Consider the following 14895-nt stretch of genomic DNA (forward strand, 5'->3'; position numbering starts at 1 on the left):
GGATACCCCACCTCCATCTCCTCCACCCACAGCGGATACCCCACCTCCGTCTCCTCCACCCACAGGGGATACCCCACCTCCGTCTCCTCCATGCACAGGAGGTACCCCGCCTCCGTCTCCTCCTCCCACAGGGGATACCCCACCTCCGTCTCCTCCACCCACAGGAGATACCCCACCTCCGTCTCCTCCACCCACAGGGGATACTCCGTCTCCTCCACCCACAGGGGATACTCCACCTCCGTCACCTCCACCCAAAGGGGATACCCCACCTCCGTCTCCTCCACCCACAGGGGATACCCCACCTCCGTCTCCTCCACCCACAGGAGATACCCCACCTCCGCCTCCTCCACCCACAGGGGATACTCCACCTCCGTCACCTCCACCCACAGTGGATACCCCACCTCCGTCTCCTCCACCCACAGGGGATACCCCACCTCCGTCTCCTCCACCCACAGGAGATACCCCAACTCCATCTCCTCCATCCACAGGGGATACCCCACCTCCGTCTCCTCCACCCACATGGGATACCCCACCTCCGGCTCGTCCACCCACAAGGGATACCCCACCTCCGTCTGCTCCACCCACAGTGGGTCCCCACCTCCGTATCCTCCACTGACAGTGGATACCCCACCTCCGTCTCCTCCACCCACAGGGGATACCCCACCTCCGTCTCCTCCACCCACAGGAGATACCCCACCTCCGTCTCCCCCACCCACAGGGGATACCCCACCTCCGTCTCCTCCACCCACAGGGAATACCCCACCTCCGTCTCCTCCACCCACAGGGGATACGCCACCTCCGTCTCCTCCACCCACAGGAGATACCCCACCTCCGTCTCCTCCACCCACAGGGGATACGCCACCTCCGTCTCCTCCACCCACAGGGGATACCCCACCTCCACCTCCTCCACCCACAGGGGATACCCCACCTCCATCTCCTCCACCCACAGGCGATACCCCACCTCCATCTCCTCCAACCACATGGGATACCCCACCTCCATCTCCTCCACCCACAGGGGATACCCCACCTCCGTCTCCTCCACCCACAGGGGATACCCCACCTCCGTCTCCTCCACGCACAGGAGATACCCCGCCTCCGTCTCCTCCTCCCACAGGGGATACCCCACCTCCGTCTCCTCCACCCACAGGAGATACCCCACCTCCGACTCCTGCACCCACAGGAGATACCCCGCCTCCGTCTCCTCCACCCACAGGGGATACCCCACCTCCGTCTCCTCCACCCACAGGGGATACCCCACGTCCGTCTCCTCCACCCACAAGAGATACCCCACCTCCGTCTCCTGCACCCACAGGGGATACCCCACCTCCATCTCCTCCACCCACAGGGGATACCCCACCTCCGTCTCCTACACCCACAGGGGATACCCCACGTCCGTCTCCTCCACCCACAAGAGATTCCCCACCTCCGACTCCTGCACCCACAGGAGATACCCCACCTCCGTCTCCTCCACCCACAGGAGATACCCCACCTCCGACTCCTGCTGCCACAGGAGATACCCCACCTCCGTCTCCTGCACCCACAGGGGATACCCCACCTCCGACTCCTGCACCCACAGGAGATACCCCACCTCCGTCTCCTCCACCCACAGGAGATACCCCACCTCCGTCTAATCCACCCACAGGGGATACTCCGTCTGCTCCACCCACAGGGGTACTCCACCTCCGTCACCGCCACCCACAGGGGATACCCCACCTCCGTCTCCTCCACCCACAGGGGATACCCCACCTCCGTCTCCTCCATGCACAGGAGGTACCCCGCCTCCGTCTCCTCCTCCCACAGGGGATACCCCACCTCCGTCTCCTCCACCCACAGGAGATACCCCACCTCCGTCTCCTCCACCCACAGGGGATACTCCGTCTCCTCCACCCACAGGGGATACTCCACCTCCGTCACCTCCACCCAAAGGGGATACCCCACCTCCGTCTCCTCCACCCACAGGGGATACCCCACCTCCGTCTCCTCCACCCACAGGGGATACACCACCTCCGTCTCCTCCACCCACAGGGGATACCCCACCTCCGTCTCCTCCACCCACAGGAGATACCCCACCTCCATCTCCTGCACCCACAGGAGATACCCCACCTCGGTATCCCCCACCCACAGGGGATACCCCACCTCCGTCTCCTCCACCCACAGGAGATACCCCACCTCCGTCTCCTCCACCCACAGGGGATACCCCACCTCCGTCTCCTCCACCCACAGGGGATACCCCACCTCCGTCTCCTCCACCCACAGGGGATACCCCACCTCCGTCTCCTCCACCCACAGGAGATACCCCACCTCCGTCTCCTCCACCCACAGGGGATACTCCACCTCCGTCACCTCCACCCACAGTGGATACCCCACCTCCGTCTCCTCCACCCACAGGGGATACCCCACCTCCGTCTCCTCCACCCACAGGAGATACCCCAACTCCATCTCCTCCATCCACAGGGGATACCCCACCTCCGTCTCCTCCACCCACATGGGATACCCCACCTCCGGCTCGTCCACCCACAAGGGATACCCCACCTCCGTCTGCTCCACCCACAGTGGGTCCCCATCTCCGTCTCCTCCACTGACAGTGGATACCCCACCTCCGTCTCCTCCACCCACAGGGGATACCCCACCTCCGTCTCCTCCACCCACAGGAGATACCCCACCTCCGTCTCCTGCACCCACAGGAGATACCCCACCTCCGTCACCCCCACCCACAGGGGATACCCCACCTCCGTCTCCTCCACCCACAGGGAATACCCCACCTCCGTCTCCTCCACCCACAGGGGATACGCCACCTCCGTCTCCTCCACCCACAGGAGATACCCCACCTCCGTCTCCTCCACCCACAGGGGATACGCCACCTCCGTCTCCTCCACCCACAGGGGATACCCCACCTCCACCTCCTCCACCCACAGGGGATACCCCACCTCCATCTCCTCCACCCACAGGCGATACCCCACCTCCATCTCCTCCAACCACATGGGATACCCCACCTCCATCTCCTCCACCCACAGGGGATACCCCACCTCCGTCTCCTCCACCCACAGGGGATACCCCACCTCCGTCTCCTCCACGCACAGGAGATACCCCGCCTCCGTCTCCTCCTCCCACAGGGGATACCCCACCTCCGTCTCCTCCACCCACAGGAGATACCCCACCTCCGACTCCTGCACCCACAGGTGATACCCCGCCTCCGTCTCCTCCACCCACAGGGGATACCCCACCTCCGTCTCCTCCACCCACAGGGGATACCCCACGTCCGTCTCCTCCACCCACAAGAGATACCCCACCTCCGTCTCCTGCACCCACAGGGGATACCCCACCTCCATCTCCTCCACCCACAGGGGATACCCCACCTCCGTCTCCTCCACCCACAGGGGATACCCCACGTCCGTCTCCTCCACCCACAAGAGATTCCCCACCTCCGACTCCTGCACCCACAGGAGATACCCCACCTCCGTCTCCTCCACCCACAGGAGATACCCCACCTCCGACTCCTGCAGCCACAGGAGATACCCCACCTCCGTCTCCTGCACCCACAGGGGATACCCCACCTCCGACTCCTGAACCCACAGGAGATACCCCACCTCCGTCTCCTCCACCCACAGGAGATACCCCACCTCCGTCTAATCCACCCACAGGGGATACTCCGTCTGCTCCACCCACAGGGGTACTCCACCTCCGTCACCGCCACCCACAGGGGATACCCCACCTCCGTCTCCTCCACCCACAGGGGATACCCCACCTCCGTCTCTTCCACCCACAGGGGATACCCCACCTCTGTCTCCGCCACCCACAGGGAATACCCCACCACCGTCTCCTCCACCCACAGGGGATACCCCACCTCCGTCTCCTCCACCCACAGGAGATACCCCACCTCCGTCTCCTCCACTCACAGGGGATACCCCACCTCCGTCTCCTCCACCCACAGGAGATACCCCACCTCCGTGTTCTCCACCCACAGGAGATACCCCACCTCCGTCTCCTCCACCCACAGGGGATACCCCACCTCCGTCTCCTCCGCCCACAGGGGATACCCCACCTCCGTCTCCTCAACCTACAGAAGATACCCCACCTCCGTCTCCTGCACCCACAGGGGATACCCCACCTCCGTCTCCTCCACCCTCAGGAGATACCCCACCTCCGTCTCCTCCACCCACAGGGGATACCCCACCTCCGTCTCCTCCACACACAGGGGATACCCCACCTCCGTCTCCTCCACCCACAGGGGATACCCCACCTCCGTCTCCTCCACCCACAGGGGATACCCCACCTCCGTCTCCGCCACGCACAGGAGATACCCCGCCTCCGTCTCCTCCTCCCACAGGGGATACCCCACCTCCGTCTCCGCCACGCACAGGAGATACCCCGCCTCCGTCTCCTCCACCCACAGGGGATACCCCACCTCCGTCTCCTCCACCCACAGGGGATAGCCCACCTCCGTCTCCTCCTCCCACAGGGGATAACGCACCTCCGTCTCCTCCACCCACAGGGGATACCGCACCTCCATCTCCTCCACCCACAGGGGATACCCCGCCTCCGTCTCCTCCACCCACAGGGGATACCCCGCCTCCGTCTCCTCCACCCACAGGAGATACCCCACCTCGGTCTCCTCCAACCACAGGAGATACCCCACCTCCGTCTCCTGCACCCACAGGGGATAACCCACCTCCGTCTCCTCCACCCACAGGAGATACCCCACCTTCGTCTCCTCCACCCAGAGGGGATACCCCACCTACGTCTCCTCCACCCACAGGGGATACCCCACCTCCGTCTCCTCCACCCACAGGGGATACCCCACCTCCGTCTCCTCCACCCACAGGGGATACCCCACCTACGTCTCCTCCACCCACAGGGGATACCCCACCTCCGTCTCCTCCACCCACAGGGGATACCCCACCTCCGTCTCCTCCTCCCACAGGAGATACCCCGCCTCCGTCTCCTCCTCCCACAGGGGATACCCCACCTCCGTCTTCTCCACCCACAGGAGATACCCCACCTCCGTCTCCTGCACCCACAGGTGATACCCCACCTCTGTCTCCTCTACCCACAGGAGATACCCCACCTCCGTCTCCTCCACCCACAGGGGATACTCCGTCTCCTCCACCTACATTGGATACTCCACCTCCGTCACCTCCACCCACAGGGGATACCCCACCTCCATCTCCTCCACCCACAGGAGATACCGCACCTCCATCTCCTCCACCCACAGGGGATACCCCACCTCCATCTCCTCCACCCACAGGGGATACCCCACCTCCGTCTCCTCCACCCACAGGGGATACTCCACCTCCGTCTCCTCCACCCACAGGGGATACCCCACCTCCGTCTCCTCCACCCACAGGGGATACTCCACCTCCGTCTCCTCCACCCACAGGAGATACCCCACCTCCGTCTACTCCACCCATAGGGGATACATCACCTCCGTCTCCTCCACCCACAGGGGCTACCCCAGCTCCGTCTCCGCCACCCACAGTGGATACCCCACATCCGTCTCCTCCACCCACAGGGGATACCCCACCTCCGTCTCCTCCGCCCTCAGGGAATACCCCACCTCCGTCTCCTCCACCCACAGGAGATACCCCACCTCCGTCTCCTCCGCCCTCAGGGGATACCCCACCTCCGTCTCCTCAATCCACAGGGGATACCACACCTCCGTCTCCTGCACCCACAGGGGATACCCGACCTCCGTCTCCTCCGCCCTCAGGGGATACCCCACCTCCGTCTCCTCAACCCACAGGAGATACCCCACCTCCGTCTCCTGCACCCACAGGAGATACCCCACCTCCGTCTCCTCCACCCACAGGGGATACTCCACCTCCGTCACCTCCACCCACAGGGGATACCCCACCTCTGTCTCCTCCACCCACAGGGGATATCCCACCTCCATCTCCTCCACCCACAGGAGATACCCCACCTCCGTCTCCTCCTCCCACAGGAGATACCCCACCTCCATCTCCTCCACCCACAGGGGATACCCCACCTCCGCCTCCTCCACCCACAGGGCATACCCCACCTCCGTCTCCTCCACCCACAGGGCATACCCCACCTCCGGCTCCTCCACCCACAGGGGATACCCCTCCTCCGTCTCCTGCACCCAATTTTTTACAATTTTACAATTTAAATCGCTTTATTGGCATGATAAGTTACATCTTATGTTGCCAAAGCATCAAAATACATTTATGGTTCAGCACATAAACGCAGTTCTATTCATACAGTGTATAAACAGGTATATCCCTGAGTGTATAAATATACATTCGCATTGTTTATATATATTTTTTTCTTAGCTTACTGGTTGTCCCTCTGTTCATGGCAAGCTGCAACATAGTGCGCCGCCAGCGTTACACAGCTTCTCTCCTCTCCCAGTAGGAATGGGAGTTTTTGGTTGTCATTCAGATTTCTGAAATCAGGGCATATTTGTGAGAATTTTTGGTAGAAATTCTCCCTGATGCCCTGATATTTTCCACAAGCTGTGAGGAAGTGCATCTCTGTCTCCACCACTCCCTGACTGCAGTGAGAGCATATCCTGTCCTCTCTTGGCAGCCTGGTCTGCCTGTGTCTGCCTTTTTCGATCGCTAGGCTATGTTCGCTAAGTCTGTACCTTGTCAAGGTTCTTCTCAGTTTGTTATCCTTTACCATGGTCAGGTAATCAGCTATGTTGTATTGTCTGTTTAGGGCCAAGTAGCAATTGAGTTTGCTTTGGGTTTTTGTTGTTTCTGCCCAATATGTCAGATATTTTTCCTTTTGCTTAGCGACGATTGTGTTGGGTCGAATTCTTTGTGTTACCCTGTCACTGTCCTGGGGCTGGTTATTGTTAGTATTGTTAGTAGTTACTTCACTGAGTCCCAGGACTAGTTGACTGAGGGTATTCTTCTTTATGGTCAGCTCTTGGCATTTCAGGGCGTCGTAGTGATAGCATTGGGGATTGCTCATTTGTAGGTGATTCCAAAATTTGGTGGCTCTTTTTTGGATAGTGATTATCAATGGATATTGGCCCAGCTCCGCCCTGCATGCATTGTTTACTGTTTTCCTTTGAGTCCGGAGGATACTTTTACAGAATTCTGCATGCAGGATCTCAATTGGGTGTTTGTCCCATTTTGCAAATTCTTGTTGAGTTAGCGGTCCCCATACCTCACTGCCATAGAGTGCAATTGGTTCAATTACTGATTTGAAAATTTTGAGCCAAATGCTAATTGGGATTTCTATTTGGATTGATTTTTTGATGGCATAGAAAGCCCTTCTTGCTTTCTCTTTCAGTTCATTCACAGCCAGTTTGAAGTTTCCCGTAGAACTGATTTTTAAGCCCAAGTATGTGTAGTTAGTGGTTTGTTCAATTTTGGTTGTTCCTACTGTGAAATTTATTTTGGGTCCCTGATGTTTGGATCTTTGCTGGAACACAAGGACTTTGGTTTTTTGGGGATTTATTGTCAGGGCCCAAGTCTGGCAGTACGACTCCAGCAGGTCCAGGTTTTGCTGTAGCCCCTCTTTAGTAGGTGACAGCAGAACCAGGTCGTCTGCATAGAGGAGGAATTTAACCTTGGATTCATATAGGGTGAGGCCGGGTGCTGTAGATTGTTCAAGTAGTTTTGCCAATCCATTTATGTAAATATTAAAGAGTGTCGGTGAGATTGGCGAGCCCTGCGTCACCCCCCGCCCCTGTGGGAAGTATTTTGTTTGTTTGTCTCCAATTTTAACTGCACATTTGTTGTTTGTATACATTGATTTAATTACATCATATGTTTTCCCTCCTACCCCACTTTCGATAAGTTTCAGGAATAAACCGTCATGCCAGATGGAGTCGAAAGCCTTCTGGAAATCTACAAAGCATGCGTAGATTTTGCTTTTGTTATTGTGAACGTGTTTGTCAATTAGGGTCTGTAGGGTGAAGATATGATCGGATGTTCTATAGTTTGGCAGGAATCCAATTTGGCTTTTACTCAAGACATTGTGCTCCTCAAGGAAGTTTATAAGTCTTTTGTTTATGATGCTACAGAATACCTTCCCCAGGTTACTGTTTACACAGATGCCTCGATAGTTGTTTGGGTCGATTTTGTCCCCACTTTTGTATATGGGCGTTATGAGTCCTTTGTTCCAGATATCAGGGAAATAACCGACACTCAGAACCAAGTTGAAGAGTTTTAGGATAGCCAGTTTCATTTTGTTGTCTGTGTGTTTAATCATCTCGTTTAGTATGCCGTCTGTCCCGCAGGCTTTTCCTGGTCGCAGGTCCTTGAGTTTTTCAAGAAGTTCTTTTTCTGTTATTATGGCGTCCAGCGGGTTTTGGTTATCTTTTATGGCCATTTCTAGCTTTTCCAGTTTTTTGCATATTTGGTGTTGCTCTGGTCTTAGTGTTTTTTTCTGGTATAATTTTTCAAAGTGGTTTACCCATGTGTCCCCATTTTGAATGGCCAAATCGTCGTGTTGTTTTTTGTGTAGTGTTTTCAAGTTTTCCCAGAAACAATTGGAATCAATGGATTCCTCCATGGAGCTGAGTGTATTCTTAATATATTGCTCTTTTTTGGTTCTGAGTGTGTTTCTGTATTGTGTTAGTGTCTGACAATAAGTAAGGCGTAGTTCCTCGTTTTCTGGATGTCTGTGTTTTTGGTTTGATATTTTTCTAAGTTTTTTCCTCATGTTATGGCAATCTCGGTCAAACCATTTTTCATAGTTTTTTGTTTTGGGTTTGTTCTTGCGAGCTTTCAAGTTTGCATTTGTTGCCAAATTATCAAAAATATTGTTTAGTTTACTAACTGCCCGGTTTACGCCTTCTTTATTGTGAGTGTATATGTTATCCAGAAAGGTGTCTAAGAGAGCTTGAGTTGATGCATTGCTAATTGTTTTCTGGTATTTTTCCGTGTCGTTTTTGGCCCATCTGTACGATTTTTTGGTGTTGTACAGTTTACTGGGTTGTGTTTCTATGTTGTTTGTTTCTGTCTTTTTGAGGAACATAGTAATTTGACTGTGATCTGACAGTGTTGTTTGTGGTTTGACTGTGAATGCTCTGAAAGAGGATGGGTCTAAGTCTGTAATCATATAGTCTACTGTGCTGCAGCCAAGAGGTGAGCAATAGGTCGATCTTCCTAGGAGGTCTCCTATGAACCTACCATTGACAATGTACAGACCCAGGTTTCGACAGAGCTGTAGTAGCTGTTTTCCGTTGGTATTTGACTGCTTGTCGCAGTTATGCCTGTATGGAAGGGAAGGGATGTCAAAGTGGTTATTCCCGAAAACATAATTGTTTCCCTGATTATTGGTGAAGTCTGGTTCTTCGCCCGTTCTTGAATTGAGGTCCCCACAGATCAACACGTTCCCCTGGGCCTGGTATTGGATAATTTCCCCCTCCATGTTGGAGAAGGTGTCCTCTTTAAAGTACGGGGAATCGATTGGAGGGATATAAAGTGCGCAAATGTAAACATCTTGGGTGTTTGAGATAATCTCCCTCTCAAGTTTGAGCCACATATGGTTTTCGCCCTTTTTTATAAATTTGATGTAATTCTTAAGTTCTGTTTTAAACCAGATCAGTATGCCTCCGGAGTCTCTGCCTTGGGTTACACTTGGTAATTTATTGGAGGGCACCACCAGCTCAGTGTACCCTTGGGGACAGCCAGTGTGTCCTTTTCCTTTATACCAAGTTTCCTGTAAAATGATAATATCTAGGTCTTTAGTTTCATCTATGAACTCTGGGGTCCTACTTTTCACTTCTCGCAGTGAAGAGCGTAGACCTTGGATATTCCAGGTCGAAATATATAAGGATTTCATGTTAAGTTTGATCTTTTACTATGATAGGTTAAAGAGTGGTACGTGTTTGTCGTGTCTAAGTGTGGGAAAAAAAAGATCACATCAGTTGTCTACAAAAGTTAATACAATTTGGTTACAGTTCTTTCTATTAATTAGTCCTTGATCCATAAGGCGGAAGTAGATGCTGCTGCACATCTGCTTATTGTCTCTTAATGGATTGTTTCTGTCTGAGGTATTGCGTACGTCCTGTGCATCTCTCCCTCTGTCTGGCTGGGAGCAGTCCTATTCCCCTGTGGGACAGGAGTGGTGCAGGTCTGACATTGTTGTTTTGCATGGGGATCCTCTCTGGTCTCGGTTGGTGTGTTGGTGGTCCTTGTAGTGTTCCTGATATGTACCCCGCTGATCTCTGGTGGTCGGGGGGGGGTCCTCTTGGAGTCTGGGTATGGACCCGGTTAAAAGCGACGTCCTTCAGGGCTTTAGCAAGGATCGATATTCTTTGCCTTTGGATGTGGACGTGGTCGTAAAGACATTCCTCATCGAGGGTGGGGTGTTGGGCCAGGTGTACGTTGTGGTTTGATTCGCAGTCTCTTGCTATGCTGGCATTTATCTCATGAATTGTGTTGTTGTTGAAGTCTGTTCTCGGCAATATTGTGGAAACAGTGATTCTAGTGTTTGGAAATGTACTGCTTGCTTTCCTAATCATTGCTCTGAGCGATGTTGCTACTTCTTTCTGTTGGGTCTTTAGGTCATTTGTGCCCGTGTGTATTATTATGTGTTGGGGGGAGCCTAATCTGGCTTTGGTCAGCCATCCCATGGCTCTGTTTGTTGTTGGGCACCAGATCTTTTCTACTTTACTTCTAGGGAATAGCTTTTTCTCCCATAGAAATTTCCCATTTGAGTCTATGAGTATTACGACGTCAGCCTTGTTTGTGTTTACTGTCTGGTGGCTTTCGCTTGGACTCATAGTGTGTGTGCTGGGCTGGGGTGTCTGGTGTGTGCGTACCTCTTGTGAGCGGCCCGCTTGTGGTTCCACGGTGGTGGGGGAAGATTGCGAATCAGTATGCTGGTCGGTCTGTGTGGCACCCCTTGTATTGTGTGTCTGTTGCTTTTGTTCCGTGTGGGAGTGCAGCCGTTCCGTCCGGCTCTGTCTTGTCTTATCTCTAGCCTCTGGTTGCTGGTCTAATGGTGTTTTCTCTCCTCTATGGCTCTCTTCTTTTTCCTGCAGCTCTTTCACCTGATTCCTAAGTAGATTCACCTGGTTCTCAAGTAGCTTCAGCTCTCTCTTGTGTCTCTCCCTCTCCTGATTTTGATTGTCATTCATTTTGAGGAAGTCCTCTCTAAGTTTAACCATCTCTATCTCTAATTGATTAAATTTATCTTTTGGTTGTATCTGGCTGTGTGATCCCGGGGTATGTGTCTGGTCGGCCCTGGTAGGCTCACTCACTTCCTGGCTAGGCTGGTCGGTCCTGGAGGGCTCACTCACTTCCTGGCTATGCTGCTCTTCTCTTGGTGAGCTGGGAATGGTAGGGGGACTATGTGTGGCTTCCTCCCTGGTAGTTATGCTGGGGTTTGTCAGTTGTATCGTGTGGCTGTGGTTCCCCGGGGTTAGTGTCTGGTTTGAACTGTGTGGCTCGTTCACCTCCTGACCAGGCAGATTTTCTCCTGGTAAGTTGTCAATGTTGGGGGGAGTGCGGGCCACTCTGGGGCTGTTCCTTCCCCCCTTAGTTAATTTTTTCAGTGTCCTGAAGGCCGTTGCAAATTTGTCGAGGTTGCCTTGCACTAATATTGTCCCGGTATTGTATGCGTTGACCGTCGTAGTTGAACTGTCTCCTGGTGTGTTAATTTTCATTATGGACCCATTTGCGGTATTTTCTAGCTTAACATTGGTATAGTGTGATTTTATTGCTGTGATCCAAGCCACTGGCTGATCTGAGTAGAAAATGAGGTTACTTTTTGTCCCATTGTTGTAACAGTCAGCAAAAAGTGTTTCTGGTTTTTCTCTCATCTGCTCATGCTTGATCGCTTTTATAGCTTTTTTTGCGGTGTTGGGGGGAATCTGGAAGCGGGGCTGTTGTGGATCTTCTGATTCGCTCATTTTTGGTAAAGTATTGTTGATCTTAGAATAAGCTTTTCTGGGGCCCCGGGTTTGGTGTTTCCCTCTCCCTGTTCGCGAACTTTCCCGGTCCCCCTCTCCGACCCCGTGGTCCCTGGGCCTCGGCTTCTGGGTTCACCCTTCTCAGGTCTGGGTCTGTGAGCCGCTGTTTCCCGGTGCCTTCGGGCTGTTCCCCTCCCCCTCAGAGGTCTCTGTGCCTCTGTCTCGGCCTGGCTCCTCGGGCCTTTCCCTGGCTTCAGTCTCCCTCCCTGGGCCCTGTACTCACAGTCTTGGTTTGCTTCTGGAAGCCTTCTGGTTGCTCCCCTTCTCCTCAGAGGTCTCTGGGCCTGGCTCCTCGGGCCTTTCCCGGGCTTTCTAGCCCAGCCGCCGCTCGGGTTGTGCCTCGTTCGCCGTTCGGGTGCTGGACTGCGGTCGTCGCTCGGGTGCTGGACTGCGGCCGTCGCTCGGGTGCTGGACTGCGGTCGTCGCTCGGGTGCTGGACTGCGGCCGCCGATCGGGCCGTGTCTCGTTCGCCGCTCGGGCTCCCCGAGTCACCTCGTTCCGGCTGCCGCTGCGTCTCCGTGCGGCCTCCCCGATTCGCCTCGTTTCCCGAAGCGGCCTCCCCGAGTCTCCTCGCTCCGGCTGCCGCTGCGTCTCCGTGCGGCCTTCGCGCCTCGGTTCCCGATGCGGCCGAGTCACCTTGCTTCTGCTGCTGCTGTGGCCCCGTTTGTTTTTTTTTTCCCTTATTTCTTTTTTTTTTTCTTTGGCTTTTTTTTTTCTAGTTTCCTCTGGTTTTTTTTCCTTTGGTGGTCTTTTCCTTCCTTACTTAATCTAGACTAAACTAAACTTAAACTTAACTAAACAAACTAAACTAACTTAACTAGAACTAAATTTAACTTTAAAACCTTTTTAAACTTGAAATGAACCTTTTTTTTCCCCACTTTTGTCTCCCCCACCCACAGGGGATAGCCCACCTCCGTCTCCTCCACCCACAGGGGATACCCCACCTCCGTCTCCTCCACCCACAGGGGATACCCCACCTCCGTCTCCCCCACCCACAGGGGATACCCCACCTCCGTCTCCCCCACCCACAGGAGATACCGCACCTCCGTCTCCTCCACCCACAGGGGATACCCCACCTCCGTCTCCTCCACCCTCAGGGGATACCCCACCTCCGTCTCCTCCACCCACAGGGGATACCCCACCTCCGTCTCCTCCACCCACAGGGGATACCCCACCTCCGTCTCCTCCACCCACAGGGGATACCCCACCTCCGTCACCTCCACCCACAGGGGATACCCCACCTCCGTCACCTCCACCCACAGGGGATACCCCACCTCCGTCTCCTCCACCCACAGGGGATACCCCACCTCCGTCTCCTCCACCCACAGGGGATACCCCACCTCCGTCTCCTCCACCCACAGGGGATACCCCACCTCCGTCTCCTCCACCCACAGGGGATACTCCACCTCCGTCACCTCCACCCACAGGGGATACCTCATGTCCGTCTCCTCCACCCACAGGAGATACCCCACCTCCGTCTCCTCCACCCACAGGGGATACCCCACCTCCGTCACCTCCACCCACAGGGGATACCCCACCTCCGTCTCCTCCACCCACAGGGGATACCCCACCTCCGTCTCCTCCACCCACAGGGGATACCCCACCTCCGTCTCCTCCACCCACAGGGGATACCCCACCTCCGTCTCCCCCACCCACAGTGGATACCCCACCTCCGTCTCCTCCACCCACAGGAGATACCTCACCTCCGTCTCCTCCACCCACAGGGGATACCCCACCTCCGTCTCCTCCACCCACAGGGGATACCCCACCTCCATCTCCTCCACCCACAGGGGATACCCCACCTCCGTCTCCTCCACCCACAGTGGATACCCCACCTCCGTCTCCTCCACCCACAGTGGATACCCCACATCCGTCTCCTCCACCCACAGGGGATACCCCACCTCCGTCTCCTCCACCCACAGGAGATACCCCTCCTCCGTGTCCTCCACCCACAGGGGATACCCCACCTCCGTCTCCTCCACCCACAGGGGATACCCCACCTCCGTCTCCTCCACCCACAGGAGATACCCCACCTCCGTCACCTCCACCCACAGGAGATACCCCACCTCCGTCTCCTCCACCCACAGGTGATACCCCACCTCCGTCACCTCCACCCACAGTGGATACCCCACCTCCGTCTCCTCCACCCACAGGGGATACCCCACCTCCGTCTCCTCCACCCACAGGAGATACCCCTCCTGCGTGTCCTCCACCCACAGCGGATACCCCACCTCCGTCTCCTCCACCCACAGGGGATACCCCACCTCCGTCTCCTCCACCCACAGGAGATATCCCACCTCCGTCACCTCCACCCACAGGGGATACCCCACCTCCGTCTCCTCCACCCACAGGTGATACCCCACCTCCGTCACCTCCACCCACAGTGGATACCCCACCTCCGTCTCCTCCACGCACAGTGGATACCCCACCTCACGTTCACCTCTTGACTGCAGCACAGTAGACTTTATGATTACAGACTTAGACCCATCCTCTTTCAGAGCATTCACAGTCAAACCACAAACAACACTGTCAGATCACAGCCAAATTACTATGTTTCTCAAAAAGACAGAAACAAACAACATAGAAACACAACCCAGTAAACTGTACAACACCAAAAAATCGTACAGATGGGCCAAAAATGACACGGAAAAATACCAGAAAACAATTAGCAATGCATCAACTCAAGCTCTCTTAGACACCTTTCTGGATAACATATACACTCACAATAAAGAAGGCGTAAACCGGGCAGTTAGTAAACTAAACAATATTTTTGATAATTTGGCAACAAATGCAAACTTGAAAGCTCGCAAGAACAAACCCAAAACAAAAAACTATGAAAAATGGTTTGACCATGATTGCCATAACATGAGGAAAAAACTTAGAAAACTATCAAACCAAAAACACAGACATCCAGAAAACGAGGAATTACGCCTTACTTATTGTCAGACACTAACACAATACAGAAAAACACTCAGAACCAAAAAAGAGCAATATATTAAGAA

The 14895-nt window shown here is 54.8% G+C and overlaps 1 pseudogene; it reads left to right on the top strand.

Moving 5' to 3' along the window:
* Window positions 1-2485: 2485 nt before the first annotated feature.
* The window catches only part of LOC147118234 (ferritin heavy chain pseudogene), a 98026-nt pseudogene continuing 85616 nt past the window's right edge, over window positions 2486-14895 (top strand).

Source organism: Somniosus microcephalus, chromosome 4 (genome assembly GCF_052327205.1).
Source record: "Somniosus microcephalus isolate GS21.2 chromosome 4, FLI_Smic_1.0, whole genome shotgun sequence".
Taxonomy (NCBI): domain Eukaryota; kingdom Metazoa; phylum Chordata; class Chondrichthyes; order Squaliformes; family Somniosidae; genus Somniosus; species Somniosus microcephalus.